We start from the raw sequence: 20,363 nt of genomic DNA, 5'->3' as shown, positions 1-20,363 counted from the left end.
TATTGTTGTTTCTTTTTTATCTGTGAGCCAGGGGGTGGGAAGAGGACCAAGAATTCAGACATGGGAAAGATCTGGATGAACTTAGGAACTATTCTAGTAGTTTAGAGTCTGGAGAATGCTGTCAAGAAAAGTATTACAAAAACAAAAACCAGGAGGAATGCTGAAGCAGCTTTCTCTGGAGACACAGCATGCATAGTTAGGGAGTTCCTAGACATGTTTCTGCCTGGATCCAGCTACTTTTCCTTGAGTTGGAGAACACATATTTGGAAACCTCTGACTGACAACAGCACACTGATGAGTAGATATCCTTTGATGTGAAGTGAATGATCATGCCATCAACCTTCATAGTACTGGCCAATGAGAAACCTCTGAAAATAACATGAAAAGAATAAAAAAAAAATAAATGATCAATAGAGAAAAGGCAAAACTTCTAATAAGAAGAGAAACAGACAAAGATAAAAATTAGGTTACAAAAGCAAAAGTAATTTTAAACTATATTAATACCATATTTGTAATTTTTAAAATTCTTGTAGTGTTATAGCATTTTGTTACATTCACCAAATTTTTTCATTAGTAGAACTAATTGATAATAAAAGGAGGGAAATGCCATTTAAGTAAGCATCGTCTGTGGTCTATGGTGTCACTGTAAAGGTTCGGTAAGATCTGAATATGCAAACTATTTCAGTAAAACAAAAAGAAAATACATGAAAAATTGTGTATAATTGAGCATACACAAAGTTACCCTTCCCAAAAATTATGAATAAAAAATTTTAAAGAATTTAAGAGAAAAAAGGTCGAGTATTTTCTTAATATGAGGGATCCTAAAATTCTAATTGTCTTACTTTAACAACTGTGAAAGACACAGCACACCAAACTCACCAACTATCATATGGTTTCATTTGGTTCTTCTTAAGAGTTTACTATAGTCAACAACAAACTGTACCATAGTAGTGGAGAGAAATCAAAAGAAACATAAAACTCCAAAAGACAAAAAAAATATGTATATGTATGTGTGTGTGTGTATGTATATGTGTACACACACACACACACACACACACACACACACATATATATATATATATATATATATTCCAAAGAAAAAACTTTAAAAATGTCAAATAAAATACTCCAAATAAGAGCTAATTCCTGTCTGGCAGAACTAATAAATGAAAAAAAAAAAATTAAAGCTGAATGAAAGCTTTATTACATCTCCTTTGCTACTGGAAAACAGCTTGAGGTACTTGTACAAAACCTGGGCTTTTTTGGAATAATGACTTTGGGTTTGTGTTTCTTTTTCCAAACATTATAGATTAATAGTATATGCACAATAAATGAATAATGGACCATTAAGCTTTTCCTAAGACTCTTTTAAAAAAAAAAAATACTTAATTTGACAGAGAGAGAGCACAAGCAGGGGGAGCAGCAGGCAGAGGGAGAGGGATAGGGAGAGAAAAAAGTAGGATCCTCACTGAGTGGGGAGCCCAATATGGGGCTTGATTCCAGGACCCTGGGATCATGACCTGAGCTGAAGGTAGATACACAACTGACTGAGCCACCCAGGCTCAGCCACCCTTTTCGTAAGACTGCTAATGATAATTTTCAAGAAAGAATCTCAAACTCAATTATAATGGTGGAGGAAGCTTCCATTTTTGAGAATAATGTATTAGTCCTATGTAGCTATATCCCAAGAGGCAGGATTTGGCTGACAAGTCCTGGAAAGTCATTATCAAGAGGCTCTACGTTAGCCATGTAACTGCAAATTTGATCCAGGTTTCCTTTTCTAAAAATGGGATATCAAACATAATAAAGGACTAGCCATACTTACAATCTTTTCTTTAAATATACGGGAAACATGATGTCGATGTTCAGTTCATTATTTGAGACATTTTGTTTGTCTCGTCTACAACAGTTGAGGCAATACACAAAAATGAAGGCCCATTCAAACTTTTTTACCTTTTCAATCAGAAAAAGAAGATGCTTATCAGTGCCTGGGTGGCTGGGGTCATGATCCAAAAGTCCCAGGATTGAGTCCCACTCCAAGGCTCCTTGCTCAGCGGGAAGCCTGCTTCTCCCTCTGACCATCTCCCCCTCCTGCTTTCTCTCTCTTTCTCTCTCTCTCTCTCAAGTAAATAAGTAAAATCTTTAAAAAAATAAATAATTAAATAAAGAGAAGATGCTCAGGTCTTGAGAATTACCTGTCCTGTTTCATAGGTAGCACCTGTATTGCTGCTACACATCTGTGGAAGCACAGTATCAGCCAACTGTTAATCAAGGATCACTTCCCTTCAAAGTGACTGATGACCCACTGTTAAAACAGCTTATAAAAATAACTTCTCCTTCAAAAAGGTGCTTCAGGGTTTTCAGACACATCTCACCATTCCTGCTAGCTTAATGCATGTTTGAAAGTTAATTTCTCATTAATATTTAAAGTAGAAATGGCTTCAGAACAAATTTTAAATGATCCATTACATTTTAGAAATAAAATATTATTGACATTATTTTCATCTCAATTACAAGGAATAATAATGTCCAAGATTGGCTTTTAAAACTGTTAATGAGCCCTGGCAATGTGAAAAAGATATGGATTAGGTAGATGTAATGAGATATGATTAAAGGGTGCAGGCACTGAAGGGTGTTGGGAGAAATTCTTTTCTGAAAGAGTATAATTAGTGTCTGATAAAAGTACTTAGTAGATAAGATTTTTGAAGAAGAAAGGTTAAGATAAACACATACTTTATGACAAACCTGCTTAATTTTTCCCCTTTGGTTCTCTTACATACTCAATATTATGTTGAAGTTTCATACATAAATAATGTTTGTCAAATACTTCATGCAATTCTACCAGACAATTAGAGTGTTTTAATTGCCAGACACCGAGAGCAGAAAATGTGTTGAAACATCTTATTCCATTTTCAGTGTACATTTCTTTGTTGATTTATGTAATGTAGCTAATAATATGCAACCTACCCTAGTTTTAAACAAACAAATGAGCTTCTAAAAAGCAAGCTTTCCATAAGTTGCTAAGCAACTCCAAAGGCACATTTTATCAATTTAATAAATAACATTTAGATGACAAATCTTTAAGAGAGATTTCTAACTCCATTTTATAAAAAGTAGAAAATCCAAGCAGGTACCCTTCTGATTTTCCTGTTTCTGAGGCCTCAGGTCTAGACAGAGGCACTGCCGTCTTCAGAGGTACATCAGACTCACTAAACAAATAAAACATTTTGTCAACTGAAGTTGTTATATAATAGAAGTTAGGTTCTGGGACTCATTGTGCAGCTCTGAGAGCTCATGCTTCATTCCCATAACTGATGGTTTCTCAGCCTCAGCCCTACTGACTTTTTGGACTAGATATTTTGTTGCCCTGGGGGGGTTCTCCCATGCATTGTAAGACTTTCGCAATAATTATCCTGGGCTTCTACTTGCTAGATGCCAGTAGTGGCCTCCTAGTTGTTAAAACTAAAAAATATGTCTCCCAACATTGCCAAATGTGCCTGAGGTGGGGACAGGGAAGGTTGTAGGGTGTCAGAAATCACACCCAATTGAGACAGTTAAGAACTACTACAGATGAATAATGAGTAAAGATGCTGTAAGAAAGGTATCTTGAGCTTAATTGGAGAAGATATCATGATACTGTTTCCATCAGTCAACACCTAATATATCCTAGCACCACCAACAATGAAGAATAAAGGAGTAGTACTGATTTCAGGGGTGCTGTGGCTCTTGTTCCATTCAAGGCTCGTTATTGATCTTATCATTTCAATGTAATTCCCACTGTTTAAAAACTGGTGAGAAAGGGCCTTGTCATAGTTCTGTCTCTGTTGTAGTATCCCATTCCAGAACTGCACCAAAGTCTTTTCTCCTACTCTTTTTACCTCAGTTTTCACTATACTCAAGTGCTGACTAGAATCATCTAAATATAAATCTCAATTTTAATAAAGCCATCCTCTGCCCATAGCACCACAATAGGTCTCTATCACTTCTGTTATCAAATACAAACTCCTCTACGTGGTCTTTAAGGTTTCCTACAAATTACCACCAAACTCCATCTCACCAACCATCTTTCTCATTTTCCACTTATATCACCTTTACCCCCTCAAACACAAACATCTTGCATATGATCATCTTCCTATGTGACACATAAAAGACAAACTCATTTTCTCCATGAAAGTTTTCCTAATTAATCCTTCCTTTATTTCTTATCAGTATCATATTTCTGTTAGAAGAATGGCATGACTGCAAGTTAATATGTGAGGCAACTGTTTACTGAATGTTTTCAATATGCCACACTGAATATTACTTAGTAGCTATTTCTAGCAATTTATGTTTACATTATTTATGCTCAACTAGACTGTAAGTTCCCAGAGGATAAGAACAGGTCTTATTTGTATCCCTCTTAATAATGATGCTAATAAATGTTTTAAATTTGATTAGCAATTATAACCTTTCAAATTCCATTCCTGGTTATTAACTTGTTGGTTATATATTTTCACTATTTTATAGTCAATGAATATGGCACATTAAATACTCTAGGGACTAATCTATGGTTACATAACCATAGATTAGTAAAACATTCATTTAATATATGCTGACTGAATTCAGCCATACAACTTCACAACTACAAAATTTATCTCGTTTCTAAAGTTATTATGGCCTTTAAAAACAAGTGTTTTTCTGAACAAGAACAGCTGAAGGAGGCAGAAGACACAATGCAGAAGTGAATTAAGGTTTTCAAGGGTTAAATTGTGACATAGCAGGAAAGCAAAAGAGAAATTAGTTACTGCCTCAAATTGGGTACAAGGGATTACCTTCACAGACCTTGACCTCTCGTCATAATAAGTAAAACTTTAAAAAGAAAGCAAAATGGAAAAGCCACAGAAGGGCTGATAAACCCCCAAATTCTAAATCACAGCTTTTTACTTCATACACACGAGTAAGTCCAGGAAAACATTTTCAACAACTCTAGAAGATTTCCTTTCACTGCTTTGGGGAAGTCCCTTCAAAAGAAAATCAAAATCCCTGTAAAAATCATTTATCTATCAACCTCTCAACTGACTTCAACAAAACACAAGTCAAAGGTCACTTGATTTCTGAGGCTATTCACTAACCCTAACCACATGTGCCCAAAGAGGCAGCATATTTATTCATAATTCCTTCAACATTCATTGCATGCCTACTAAGTGCAGACACTGATGTAGGCCCTGGGGGAAAACAAAGATGCCTGAGTCTTAGTTGCTGATGTGAATTCATCCAGGAAGTTCAGAAAGGGGCAGGTGATCTGAAAAGCCAAACAAAACAAAACACCAACAACAAACAAACAACAACAAAACACGATCATCTTCAGTGGGCCTTTTCTCTCAACCTCTGGCCCTCCTGCACTCCATTTCCCACAGAGGGAAGCAAGGAAATTAAAGGAAATTCAGAATAAAGAGAAATGACGGGAACAGCTGAAGGCCCCAGCAGCTACATAAAGGTATTGGAAACAGCTCTCCACACATCCCTGAGCCACGTGATTCTGCGGAAGTGCGGGCGTAGGGGACGGTCAGGACCCCACAGGGGGACCGGAAGTGCAGGATCTGGAGTGCGCGGGAGAAATTGCCCCCAGCAGGGTTTGACTCTAGAACCGAGGTCGTTCGAAGCCTCTCACGGGTTTCTCGGACCACACGGTCCTATCACGTCCTAACAGGCTTTCCGCAAAATGGGAATTTTTGAGCTCTTCGGAAGAGGTTCCTAAATGTGGCTGTAAGCTTGACGTGAGTTGTGCAGGGAAGGGGCCGCGTGCCTCTCGCAGCTTTTTGCTCGGCGACTCTGCACAACCCCCCCCCCCCCCCCCCGCCTGTACGGGGAGGGGAACGGGCGTTCGGCCTCGAGTCACACGAGCGGCGCGCTGACCTGCCCGGAGCCTGCCGAGCGGCGCCCCCTTCCTGACAGAGGAAGACTGAAGTGGGAGGCGGGATGGGGTCCCGGCGTAGGGGATGTGAGAAAGCAGGCACGCTGGGGCACCGACGCTCCCATGGGGGCACTGAAAGTATGTGCGAGGAAGCGGCTCGAGCTAGGGATGGGGCGGGGATGGCGGGTGGTGGGGGGAGGTGGGGCTTCGTTCTCGCCGCCCTCCTTCGCGGAGGCTTCGGCCGGGTTCGCAGGGCTGCTGGTGAACCGGGCTGAGGCGCTCCGGCCTTTGAGGACGCTCGGGCTGGGGCGGCGCTGTGTGGGCGGCTGAGGGAGCCGGGGGCGGGGGGAGTGGGGAGTGCACCACCGGGCTCTTTTCAAATTAAATAGTTAAGAATAGCGTTGGCTCCGAGACTTTTATCCAGAGGGTAGTAAAGGAGCTGGAAACCCGGAGTGTCAGTTTGTCTTCCCCGTTCCGGAATTAATTCTGGAGCTCTCAGCGTGGACTGACAATGCGTGACCCGGAGGAAAGAGAGCGCCTCTTTTCCTCTCTCTCAGGCTCTCCGGCTCCCGCTGCCTCTTGCTTTCCCCGTGGACAGAATCGCCCCCGCCCCTACCTTCACCCCACGCACCTGATGAACCGTCTCAGGAGTCCCTTATATACGCCACAAAACACAGAACGACCACAGCGTTCCACTTCACTTCGTCTCAGCATTAGGCGACTTACATCAGAATAGGCTAACCGAGAGAGTTTCTTGCTGGTGTTAATATAATTAAAATGCACCAGTACGGTTTGTTCCCAAGGGCATGAGAGAGAAAATAGCTCGACTCCGCGCTGGAGGTCAGTAGATCTTCACAACTTGGTTTATGAGATCACTTTTAAGTTCTCCTCAGTCCAGTTTTACTGAGAATTCAGTCGTGAGAGGAAATAGCTTTTGAGATGAATTTTCATCACATTAAACGTATGACTTCTCACTCTCTACTGTCTTTGAATGTCCGAAAATGAAATGGGAGCTATAAGTTAATTTCCAAAGGTCTAACCCAGAGGAACCCTGACTCCCCTTCCCTGCACTGCCTGCCCTCTGGCATCCCGGAAATGGGGAGAAACCCTGGGATCTGTGGCCACGGAACTGAGGTCCCTAACAAGTTATAATTGTTGAAAGAGGGAGGAGGAAGGGAGGAGAGAAATGGAAAGGAGAAAAAAAAAATAACATTTGTGTTCATTTACACATTTCCTGTGCGGAACAAAAAAGTCCCACCATCAGCAAAAGAAGTCTCTTCCTCCAAAATAGCAGCCAAAGAGGGAAAATTAGAATATGCATAAATTCCTTCATTTTCATTCGCACAGAGCATGATTTCCGGCAGATTTGTATTTAAACTGCTCGATTAATCCCAATTTCTGAACAGCATTTTACTTAGCATCTTCCCAAAACTCACCTAAAGAATATTACTCTCCTCCCACCACCCTGTTTTGAAGCCTCCCTCTTTCCTGTTCTTCAACTGCCAGTGAGAATTTCATTGATAAAACTGTACCTTTATTTTTCCCATCCACTGTTTTCAAAACTGCACTGATGCATTGGACTACACTTTAATACAAAATGTCTGTGAGCCATAACTGCAGATGAGAGCCTAGTGGAAAGGATATGTTTTTGAAATGTGTATCTAAAAGAGATTAAACATGATAGGACCAAAGACTTTTGCAACTTCTCTCATGGCATGGAATCCTTTCCTGTTCTACACAGGTCATATTCTTTCACCATTAGCAATAGTTAGAATGCTTGAACTTTTCCTCCCCCAAACTTCCTTCGCTACCTATTACCAGTTTTTAAGGAACATGATGGACAATCATGACCTTCTTCAAAGAAATATTACTCTTCATAAATATTCAAAGTGTGTCAGTCCATTAAATACCCCCCCACACACACACAGCCCATTACTAAAATGTTTGCTTTGCCACTTGTGCAACGGATCTGGCTTTATCTGCCTTGAAAAGTTCTTTGTTGGAAAAAAATGTTACCATCATTTGAAACCATTCCTTTCAAAATATCATCACTTGACTTGGGCTTACTTCTTCTATCTTTGAAACTGTAGATATGTCTTTTCTTTAATAGTAAGATGTTAAAGTTTAAAGAATGAAATTACTGCCTCTTGGTTTATTGAAACATATATAGATCGCAATTCCATTCATCCCTAAATTCCTTATTCTTGCAACACCCCAAGACAGAAAGAAACCTATATTTGCTTCTTAATACAGTCTAAGCAGAATGTAGTAGTTCTGCCTTTCTCTCGTTGTTTACAGGTCATAAACCCCAATTACTGGTAGTTAAAAAGTTACAAATGCTAATATTTGTTTAGATCTTAGTTTCTATAAAGAATGAATATAAACATTTGAACTATATGTAACATGGTATATATAATGTGTATATATGTGTGTATAAATGCATAAGCATTTAAATATCTGGTTTGTGTAGGTTAAAGATTTTTCAAGATATTGGGATATAGAATATTTTGTTTAATAAGTGCATAAACTGAGTGCACGCAAATGTCTGCATGACTTTTACTACTTTGTGAAATAACTGTTTTTGGTGTATCTTTACTTTCTATCAAATATTCCCATTATAAGAGTATTAATTTAGTGTCTTTTAGTTAGGCATGTCTCCAAGGACTCAGAGGTTCTCAGTTATATACAATTAAAATCAAAGTGTTTGAAAATAAATTCTTAAAAGCCATACTCTGGGTGTGTGTGTAACAGAGTTGAGGGCACTTTTACTGGAAATATTGATTTCTTTTAACTTTCTTATTGAAATGAATGACACTTATCTCTGAATCAAAGGAAATTTTCAAATAAAAATTGCAATAACAATATTTTCCTTAAAATGTTATTTTAATTAGAACTGGATTTTATATGGAAAGCTCCAGTCTGATTTCAAGTTGCAGAGCTGTAGTTCCAGAAGAGCTTAAGTGAACTTAGTAGTTCTTAGTTATTGTTAGTACACGGAGAAAGCCTGGGGAGCCATTGAAGAGCAAAGCGATACACAGTTTTAGCCAAAGTCGCCTTACTACCGTTGCAGAGTGAGCATCACCTCAGTGAATTTATCTCTGAAATTTATCTAGAAATGAAAGCTCCTCAGTCTTGGTTGCTCTTAGTGAAATAATATTCTCATGAACAGGAATATTTTTGTACTTAAAAAAAAAAAAAAACCTAGACAGAAATGAAAAAAGATTGTTCAGCCTCCCTGCTGTGAAAGGTGCAGAGATAGATGCCTGGTACTACCAGCAGGGAGGCCAGCCCTTTCTTTCCCACCCTTGCTTCCTTCAACTACTGTTGGGTTCAGTTATGGACTGTGTCCATATGTGAAGTTGAAGACAGTATCTAAATAAAAAAGTTTTCTAGAGAACAAAACTGGCTATTGATAGTTATGCCTTTTGTAATTTGTTTTTTAAGAAGGCACACAGATCTTATTTTCTTGTAAATGTTCAGGGCTACATTGATTTGCAGGAAAATACAACAAAGCCTAAAAATTTAAGTCACCCTTCCTTGCTCCCTCCCAGTCCATTCTTCTGTAACTAAGGTCTGTTTTCGTTTGGTTTTAGCTGCTGGGCTGCTGAGGAATTTCTGTCTCAGTCCTGCTCTCCTCTCCTGTAGCTCCCCTTCATCTCCTAACCAGCTTTCTTTCCCCTCCACAAATGAAGGCAGTTATCAGACAACCTGCTTTAACCCCAACATCTGCCCGACAAGCATTGAGTCTCATTCCCTCCCCACCTGATTTTTATTTTCTTTCATTTCCTTTTTCTTGGCTGGGGGGCGGGGGGTGGCAGGCAAGGGCTTGGAAGATGGAGAGAACATTCTGGCTGATGGAATTAGATCCCTGCAGGTACAAACTTAATGGCAGATTCTTCATTCAGAGCATAGACTCAGGAACTGGTGGCTGTTCTTGCACGTAGAACAGTAAACCTTGGCAGGTTTACAATTGACAAAAGCACTTCTACCTCCCCCTAAAGAGACAAGCTTAGCTTTACTAGCTGGATCACCACTAGTTATTAACATCTTCAACCTGGGTTCTTCCTTTCACTTCTACTCCCCTCATTTTATTGTCCCCTTTCTGTCCCTTCATCCCAAAAGTAATCAAAAGAGTTGATGATCAGGGGGACCTAATTCCTGATTTTTGTGTCTTGCCCTTAGGGCTGAGTTCCTCAGGGCCAGTGTTCTCTTTAGACTCAAAGGAACCTCAGTTACTTTGTCCTTCTGAAACTCCTCAGCTTTGTGAACACGATTCCCAAATATAACAATTTGTCCATTCATCAGCAGGGCTCCAGCCAGAAGGCACCAGGTTTTTCTACCCAAGAATCCCTTCATACATCTACCTCAGTTTCCAATCTCCATCCCAGATTGATTTACCTGGGAATGGTGCCCAAGGGGGACATGCCTATAGCAATGAAGAGGAATGGGTACAAAAGTACTTAGTGCTATTAAAAAGACCTACCATATTAGACCAAGGGAGTCTTTTTTAGAACACTTGAGTTGGACTGGATCCATCTAACCAGTGAAACAAGAATTCAGAGGAATGCCCGTTACAGCCATGAAACACATTTCAGACTGAAATGGATTCCATCTTCATCCTGTCGACCAGAGAAATTATTTTAAAATTGTTTCTGCTACTATTGTTTGCATTATTATTAACATTTTATTTCTGTCATTATTGCTGTAGTTTTGTTATTTTATTTTTGTTGTTGTTGCAGCTATTATACTATTCAGTAGAAGTTTAGAAAGATTAGTCAGATTAATTAGTTTATTGGTAATTTAAAGCTGAAAACTGGTAATTAAGCCAAAAAACTAAAAATGATCAGGGATGATTCATACCAATGTAGGATTTGGGAGGAAGAGAGTCTAAATTTTGGATATAAAAATTGGCAGCTGTGAAATAAACAGGACTTGGGGATCAGAAATATGATAATTGAAATATTCTTAGTCACTCAACCTCTCCCCCTCCTCCAAATTCAACTTAAGATCATTCTGTGATTTGCTTGATAGAGGAAAAATACTATATTTGCTTTTGTTGACAGAGAACAAAGACCCCATGCTTTTTCTTCATGTGATTTGCATTTGCACGTGGATTCCCTTGCTTAGGACATCCAAATATCTATGCTCACTCCCCTCCAAGTTTGCCTCTCTTTGCTCTAGTTATGCACCTCACTGGAGAGGGTGCATGATATAAGACAGGTATACAATTTCAGCCCTCTCCACAGACAGATTCCATGGAATATAAATTCAATAATGCAATTCTCTCCACAACAAGCTCTCTGCTCTCTTTCAAATATAATTAATGTTTTGATAGTGTAGTTCTTTAACTACATATATACACACAAAAACAGACGCACCCTCTAGCTTTGCTGTTTGTGCATTTAAAACAGAAATGGATGTGGCTCTTTCAGTGACTCCTAAAATTCCTCAACTCAGTCAGCCCACAGAGAAGAAATCTGTTTAGGTAATAACTGCACAGTCTGTTGTGTGCCCAGAAATATTTAAAACAATAAAAAATGCAAGTCCCTAGTTTTTGATAGTCATTTTTTGTCAAATTTCCTAGAAAATAAAGGATAGTCTGAATTGATATTCTGATACAGACATTCACTAGATAACAGTCAAAATCAACAAAAACACGGTCCTAAACTACTGGTTGTCTTTTCCAAGTTTTGATGATGGAAACTGAATTTCAATACCTTCCATTTTATCCAATTGGTGCCAAATGAACACAGATGTATAAGAACTAGCAACCATAATAGGCAAAACTACAATGACTTCCATAGAAATTCCTTATTCCATCAAACACCTCAGTCATGTTTTAGGTGGATTATTTCATTTAATTGCAATTGGTTGTATATTAACATATTCATATGTGAAATAGATGGTCAGAAAGAAAGATGTAGATGACAATATGGCTAGTAGGAGTTAAGTGAGCAAATGCTGCTGAACTCCCATATTCAAATGTGCCATATCCCTACCATTTCATTTCTACAAGCTGGTTACAATTATAAGAGGACAGTAACCTTTCAGACTATAGGACATGATATATTTTCAGTCTTTAATAAAGAAAAATACATAACCTATGTTTCTTAATCCAATGAAAGTATAAACTTTAATCTTCCCATATTGTTACTGAGTTGAAGAAGCTAGTTATTTGGAACTAATACACTGGTTTCCAAGCATCTTGGACATTTTGTTTGACTCATAAGTGTGTATGAGTTGCTGGCAGGGGAAGCATTTTACACATTTTTCCACAAAAATTTTAGAGGGCATATGTAAAAGGGATTTCTCTTACATCTTTCGAGGTTTAATTTTCTTACTCTTCATGTAGTTTTTGGTGTTTGGAATTGTGAAAGAAGATAAGAGAATGAACAAGGAAAGGAGAACATGTAGCTGATTCCAAATAGATCATTTAACTGGATGGAAAGAAACAAAAATATTTCCCCAGTGCAGTTGTACAAAGAAAGGGAAAAGTGTGTTATCCATCAAGAGCTCACTTGTGCTTTTTGTTATTGTTTTAGATGGTGGCCCATCAGGGTTCCTTTCCCATTACTTTCCTCCAAATTGTTTTCCTTGAGAGCATAAATGTGGAGACTACTTGTCCCTTCATTCTCTCACAGGCTAATATTTAACAGCAAATATTGTAGTTACATTTTCAATAGAAAAAGTTTTTACAGGTATAGAGATTCAGTCTTAGTACAGAAGCAAATTACCAACTCCAATTGGTTAGATACACTTGATATTTGCTTGTAGTGAGCTGTAAAATGTTATATATATGTAAGATTTTTATAGTATTGATCAGTAATGACATGAGCTATCAAAAAGAAATCCTCTCTGAGACTATATTTGTTCTCATTTCTTCCTCATTTTCCCTTTTGATTTGTTTTTGAAACAGTGACATGACTACTTCTCTGACTCTCAAATGAGGTTTCCTTTGGCTCAGATTAATATTAAAGAAGATCACATACACGGTTGGAAAATATTGTTATTTTTCTTTAATGGGGAAAATTGGACTCCCGCGTGTCAGATCTGTGGTTTTCCGAAGGGCAATGGAAATGGTACTGACATCACTTTGCACTTTAACAATCGGATTTGGTCAGGGTACAAGTTGTTTGTTTAACCCGACAGCTCGGTGCACTCCGTCGCACGCTTTGCACACTCATTAAAACGATTATTCACGACCTGTCGAGTGTTTTCGGGTTCATTCACAGGAAAGTCTTGGAGCAAGCGAGAGCAATTCAAGTCAACACTGTCCACTACCCCGTGCACGTGAGGACGAGCTGGTGCGTGCGTAAAAAGATGGAGGGAGGGGTGGGTGAGCACGCCTTCGCTATAAGTCCTGTTCATTCGATGCTCTGGAATCTCGGTCTCGAAAGAATGCCAGGAGTGCTTAGTCTTAAAAGGCTATGTCGCTGTGTTAACTTCAAGGGCTTGGCACAGGATAGAAAAATAAAATAAACCAAATAAACAAACTCAAATCTCTCCCTTCACTCCTTTCAACCTTCTGCAAAGCTTGAGGGCCCCGGGGCTCGCCCACCTTCTGCCTGCAGCTGCCGGACTGTGAGGCTCCACCTCTCACGTCGCGGAAGCTGAGGATAAGTAGTTTCTGGAACACTCGCCAGGGTGAAGAGATTAATTCCCTTTCCCTCTCCTAAGGCCCTTTCGTTCTCAAGAAAGAATTCGGTTACTTTTCCTTTCTATATTTCTCTTAAATAATGGAGGGGGTGGCAGGAACGGGGAGGGGGGTGGTGGTGCAAGAGATGAAGAGTATGACTGTTAACCACATTTGGTAGATGTCTTCCAAATTACTAGGAAAGAAAGACTCCTCTTCCAAACTGCAAGCAAAATCCTATAAAACGAGGAGTAAATAGCCCTCGATAAATTAGACCACTTTTTTTTTCAATTTCCAAGTCATCTTTCAATATTTTGTGATGATAATAAGCACAAACAGGAATGAATCTCAATCTCCCACAATTGCCTGTACCTATAAAAGACACACCCCGTGGTCTTTAGCTGTTGTATTTCTTCAAATGAGCCTTGATATATAACATTCACATGTGAGCTATTAGTTCAAGAGAATACCTATTTTCCTAAGGTGTGATTGTAGATATACACTAAATAATACAACAGATGAATGTATAAATGCATTTAATATATACTGAAGATTTCTGAAATATCCAGTTAACAAGAAGTAAAGCCCCAATAACTTAAAGTTAACAATACCATTTCTATATTCAAATCTCGCTGCCCCTTGATTTTTCATCTACATCTTTAGTAAGCCCAGCGGCCAGCTTATTATGAGGAAAACCTAGTTATGCCAACAGAAAAAGACAAGGCTCACTCATTGGTTTCACCCTATCATATCTGACATAATGAAATCATCTGTTTTTCTATTTTATTGAAACATCCATACAATATGTGAAGAGAAGAATGGAAGTTTTCAAGTATCATGAGGTTCTAATCAGAAACAGGTTTCTAATTGCTAAAAAGCAAGTATGATAAGTAATTTTGTAAACTCTTTGGGTTGCTATAATTCACTATCAAGTTTACTTAAAATTGATCTGTCAAATGTGTTTCCTGTACAAGCTCTTTCATTAAAACCAACCTGCAATAATAATCAAGAGGCAGATGCTGAAATATGTAAGTAAATAACTGAAAGTCTCTGCATAAATAAACACAAATCAATGCAGTAATAGACAACACTATCGATGTAGGAACGATCGATTTTAGTCTTCCAACCTGCAATCAGAGCTTGCAACGTATAATTAAAAGTAAAATTTTCAACTTTACTACTACTACTACTACTGGGAAAATAAATGCCTAAATAAACAAGCCGTGCTTGCTGCCAGTTTTACCTGATCCTACTTTATTCCATTTAGAGTATTTCTGAAGGGGTGGGAATATTCCACTTTTTTAGGAAAGCTTTGTCAAACTTTAAAACATTATTAATTATAAAAATTATAAAAGTATCAAATAATAAAATTCCCTCCTTTTTCTTGTTCTGAATTTTTCAACCTTTATCATACCCTCTAATTATTCAGCACATTTTAATAGGAAAAACACACACTAGTGCTATTTTTGAAGATTTTTCCCAACTACTATGACATTTTGGGTTTAAAGATTCTTTGGTCCTTTTGTTAAAACAAATAAGAAAAATTTAATTTCTTCAATATACCCTGAAGCTCTCACACCCATGCCTGCATATACAAGCAATCTGAAATAAGGGGGGAAAAGCATCTGCGTTATTCCAAAATTGTTTCTTACAATGATTGCAAAACAGTGTCTGACTGAAAGAAATAAATATGCCTTGGATTTCTAGAAATTGATATCTAGAATGGTTCAGATTTTGCTTAACATCAAATTTTCTTTTTGAGACTATCCTTGGAGGGCAGAATTAATTTAGTTTAGCAAAAACCAGTGTATGATGATTTTGAGTATTTAGGTTCTGAAGAGTAATGAAATACGGTGTTCATATTTTTCTCTTAATCAACAAAGATGCTTATTTACATTCATCCTTGAATTACTGTAGTCCTTCTGGAGCACAGGCCTTTAAAAGAATTTCTTAGTTATGAAATTCAGCTTCTTTGAAAGTGATCTTTCTTACATAATACCTAAATATGGGTTTCGATTATATTACTATGTGACCAAGCATTCTCTAACGCCTCTCCTTCCCATCCAAGGGCAACCAGACCCAAATGGAAAAAATATCATCAGTTATTGTTTAGGGTTAATTTAACAGATAATTTAACTTCAAACAACAATGATCAGGTCATTACATTTCAGAGCAATGAGAAAATGAAAGAACCCAGAAACAACTCTCCCTAACTCCACTACAGTTTTTGGTTTTTCTGCCCAATCAACGGCATCAACAACGTCTGCCCTGCAGACGTAGAGTAAGATATGTTTGTACCTTAAAAGTGCTCTGATTCAAAGAATGAGACACTAAGGGTAGCAGAAAGGAGGGGGGGTGGGTAGCCAAACTGAAGAAGACAACCCATTTCAGGGAGTGCTAGCCCTGTAAGAAAATTCAACCTAAGGTGAAAATGAATAACCAAACATGTCTGGCAACAGAACACTGTTTCATTCGGACACGAATCCTCAAATCTCGTAAAGTGCGCTGTGCTTTCCTCCCATGCAGCTTTTCTGCAAGGCCAAAGACCAGGGGAGAGGATCATATGGGTTAAGCAACGGACTGCCAAAAGGACGTAGGGCATTTTATCTCCCCTCTCACCCCTACAGACACAATTTTGAGAATTATTTAATATTATTTTAAATTCCTTTTCTGATGACAACAATTTCAAGATTTCTGCCTACCTCAAGTTTTAATAGAGGGCCAGGTGAGGCTGGAGTTAAAGCGTTGAAATTGGGTTTTATGGGGGGTCTGGGGAGGGCAGTTGGAAGTGGACGAGCTCTATTCGCTTGTCCTTTTTCTTCCCATCCTCTTTCCAAATTGAAGCACCCCCAGAGAATCTCCCATGGAATGCTCTCTGCCCACCCAAACCCCGGCCACCCTCTCTCCAACCCTTAATGTTAAGGTAACTCTTATCCAAGGTCAGCTCTTTTCCTTTAAGAACCCTTCACCTTGGACCACAGGCTTGGGCAGAAGGGAAAATGGGGTAGAGAGCGAAATAGAACAGGAGTAGGGAGTGGAAAAGAGAAAAGATGTCTATTACAGAGAAAACAGTTTTATCAACTAGCAGATAAGTGCTGAGATCTGAAACCGCACCAGGTAAATAAAAAGAAACAACTTTCAGGGAGGAAAAGGGGTGCGGGGGGGGGGGGCAAGAATAAAAAGAAAAAAGGTGGGGAAGCGCGCCAGCCAAGGCTGTGGAGTCAATTTTCCTGGCATCAGGCAGTGTGAGCTACCAAACTCAAAGCTCTCCTTGTCCTGGGCAAGAGCGCCCTCACCTTGTTGCTCCATGCTCAGCGCCGGGCTTCGCGTCCGCGGGAATCTCGGCCGCCACTTCCCGAAGCGCCTCTCCTACCCCGCTACCGGCCGCCAGCGCCGCCCGGACTCAGCAGCCCAAATCACTTTTCTACTTGATTCCAAAGGCCGAGAAAACAACGCGGCTGGATTCCTGACGCGCCACCGTGCCCTTCTCCAGCTTCACCCAGGAGTCCCTGAGGCGCCGGGAAGGCTAATAGGAAATCTCGGCGAGGGCCCCAAATACACTTCGGGTGAAACTGACCTGTGTCTGGCGCGCCCCGGGCACTCTCGGGACAGCCAGGCTCTCGAGCTCACACTGCCGTCTCCTAAGTGTGCATTAATAATCAATTATTTGCCTGAGATTCCCAAAGCCGGGAACTGGGATATTCCCATCAGGGACAAAGTCAAGCCCAGAACGGTGCGCTTTTCCCGAGTCCTCCGAACAGGCGGAGGAGTAGCCTCCCACCCCGGTCCCGCCGCACTGTACCTGGAGCTGTTCCGCTAAATCCCGCGGGAACCCTCGCCTGACCCAGGCCAAGGAGCTGGGGGCGGAGGGCCAGATCTGGGAGAGGTTGGCAAAGTTAGTGTGAAAATAGAGGGAGGAGGGGCGTACTCAAAAAAAAAAAAAAAAAAAAAAAGTGGGGGGTAGAGAAAGAGAAGAAAAGAAAAAAGAACTTAAGAATTAGACAAGTCCTTGGCTCTGGAGCAAAGAGCTCTGTCTCAAATAGGGAGAACAAATGCCTAAGAGTTTGAACTTAAGAAAGGTCCGTTAGGGTATTCTGGAAGCTGCGGCAAGACTCAGAAATCTTATTTCCACCAATTGAATTACTCGCACTTTGGGACCTATTTCAGTCTCCCACTACCCCTCCTACGCATAAATTCGTCTCGTTTTCTCTTCATCCCTCTTTGCCATCTCTTCATCCTCTTTACTTAGGGATCCACGGTGCCTTTCTGCCGACGTGGAAAAATCATGCATTCTCTCAGCTACTTCTGTTGACAGCGCGCCCGCTAAGAAAATTTTTCCAAAAGACGAGGAGCACTTTAGCCCCGGACCTCAAAGACGCGGTTTAAACCTTAGTAAAAAGCAATCTGGCATAGCTCTCCTCCCTCCGAAAAGCACTTGCACTTACCAATCTTGGGGTAAGAGTGTCCCAGTCCTTAAATCTTTTTCTTCGGCATCCTTCGGCCAACACCAGGCAGTCTTGGGTGAAGGGAAAAAACAGACAGAAATCGGAAGGGAGAAAAGAGACTCAAAACACAACACTACACCATATATACCCCAGAGCCACTTCGGCCTACATCTTCAGGACATGGTCCAGGCAAATTGACCGCTAGAGTGGGGAAAGGGTCGGTTTGGGGGCCAAAAACATAAGAGGTGGATTATTTTAACTGCTGGTGGTGGGGGGAGGGGATGCCCTAGAAGGAGGGTAGGGAAAGGGGGATGACTGGGATGAGAACACGCAAAAGAAAAACACGCAAAAGAAAATCGAGAATGAAAGCCCTTTTGAACTCTTACAGGTAGGTAGTTTTTAGGAAGAATGCAGACGTGTGTACTCGCGAAAGGAAAATCTAGATGACCCCTATTCTTTCCTTATCTCCTGGATTTGGCCTCAATTGGCTTCAAGTGGGGGGGGGGAAGGGGAGAATTTTAATTCAAATTTCACCTACCCCGCTTGTTGGAATGGCTGCGCAGATTTTCACGTTGGAGAGTTCCATCTGTCTGGCAGAAGCTGGAGTGGTGTTGGGGGCAGGTTATCTGGTGAAGTAGGAATGTACAGGAACCCCGCCCTCTAGGCACAGTTATACAACCCCAGCAACCCGTCTCAGCCAGCTCTAAAACCTCTAATGATCTTCACCTTCACCCTTTGTTAGCCCATTTCTCCAGCAGGCATTTAGTTCCAAACACAACTAGCCACTTTAGATATTTATAAAATTAATTTCTCAAGAGCAAAATTATTTCATCACAAATTCCTCAACAATGTTGTAGGAAACAGTTTTTAAAAACCACATTTATATATTTAGAGCTCTAAATATATTCAATTTATCCACCTATTTGGGTGAAATATCCACCAACTTAAATATATACAATTATATCAATACAGGACTCATTTTTTGGTCTCTCTACACTTGATTTTATGCAAGTCATATCAACCACATGAAATCTTCCATTGCCATAAAGATACTTGAATTGAATTTTATTAGTTCTGGACTTCATGTTCGCTTGACTTCCAATTTTGTAACAAGTTGGAGAAACATATTTGGAAGAATTCTCTCACTGCTCTAGTTTAAATGATTTTCTCAATGTTTTATATATCAATAATCTATATTAACTTTGTATCAGACACATTCAAGTAAAATACTTTAACCTGGAGATAAACTGCAGTTTGATAATTCAAGTTTTAAGCTGTGATCATTTTCAGTTCCAAAACCTCAAAAAGAGCAAACTTCCTCTCATTAAAAATAACCATTAGTACTAAAGAAGAAAAGCTTCTAAAAGTTTTGATGTGTTTTTCTGGCATAAGCTAATTTTAACTGGAAAAAGTTGGTGATAACAAATATCAACACAACATTACAACCAATTTGTTGCAAAAAAAAGAATCTATTAAATGCCATGCTAGAACACTGAATATCTTTGAAAAAGATAACTTGAGAGATGATGGGACAGATTGAGATAAATGAAATGTTCATATTGGGCTTCGGGAGGCCTTCACAAATTTCTCTCTCTGTATATCCTTCTTCCTATCTTATATGCCTATTCAATAAGCTATTCTTACTTCTAGTCACATCCATTATATATGTAACTTGGAGATGTATCCAAAGAGAACTTTCACTCCAGTCTTTAGGTCCTATGAATTCAAAGAAGTCAGTTTTAAGCTTGACCTCAAAGTATGAAGTTTGTCACTGAAATTTGATTTCTCAAATCATGCAAATAAACATTTATCACAAATAAGTATACTTATTTAATATGGCCAGGAAAAAAAAAAAAACACTCATGGAGGAACTCTTTCTTCTCTATGTCCCTTTTACCACAATACAAGTGTTAAACTTTCTTTTTAACTTTTGATAGGCAAAAGACTATTTCTTCTGTGCCAATACATTCTCATTCCACAAATAAAATCCATGGTAATAGCAAACAATACATCATCACCTTTTTCAGTCTAAACACATGCTTTTCGTTGAGCTGTTTTGGTTCACAAATATGTAATGGGGATTTCCCTTGCCTAACCTCATTCACTTGGACTCTATTACTATTTTTAATGTCAGTCATAAATTTAGCTTCTAAAACAATTTATTTGTGGAATTTTCTTTTATGCTTCATTCTGAAGAACTGTTAGATATCAAGAAGTTGGACCTCTGCTTGAAACTGCTCTCTTACTAAGAAAATAAAATCATGTCCAGTCTGCTTAAAGGAGATAAACTAGCTGTCTTGGTATATTTTAGTCTATTTCCCATTTGTGTATATTTTGTTCCACCTCTTTTAATTTTCCTGGACTTTATCTTTCTATCTTTCTTTGAGAGCAC

The 20,363-nt window shown here is 39.3% G+C and overlaps 1 long non-coding RNA gene across 2 annotated transcripts; it reads right to left on the bottom strand.

Annotated features, from left to right (window-relative positions):
- Window positions 1-215: 215 nt before the first annotated feature.
- On the bottom strand, window positions 216-18,578 carry LOC111158366. 2 transcript variants are annotated; one of them, XR_002641351.1, is made up of 3 exons: window positions 17,972-18,045; window positions 10,377-10,512; window positions 216-368 (listed from the first exon to the last, which is right to left on the bottom strand). It is a non-coding gene; the product is annotated as an uncharacterized LOC111158366 (long non-coding RNA). The 2 variants fall into 2 exon arrangements; XR_002641352.1 differs by lacking the exon at window positions 10,377-10,512 and adding an exon at window positions 18,510-18,578 and having other exon boundaries at window positions 281-368; window positions 17,972-18,042.
- Between the last annotated feature and the right edge of the window lie 1,785 nt (window positions 18,579-20,363).

This window comes from Enhydra lutris, unplaced genomic scaffold (genome assembly GCF_002288905.1).
Source record: "Enhydra lutris kenyoni isolate GAN:26980312 unplaced genomic scaffold, ASM228890v2 scaffoldscaffold4, whole genome shotgun sequence".
Classification (NCBI taxonomy): Eukaryota; Metazoa; Chordata; class Mammalia; order Carnivora; family Mustelidae; genus Enhydra; species Enhydra lutris.
The sequence above is the reverse complement of the archived record's forward strand: the minus strand, read 5'-3'. Positions and strand labels throughout refer to the sequence as shown.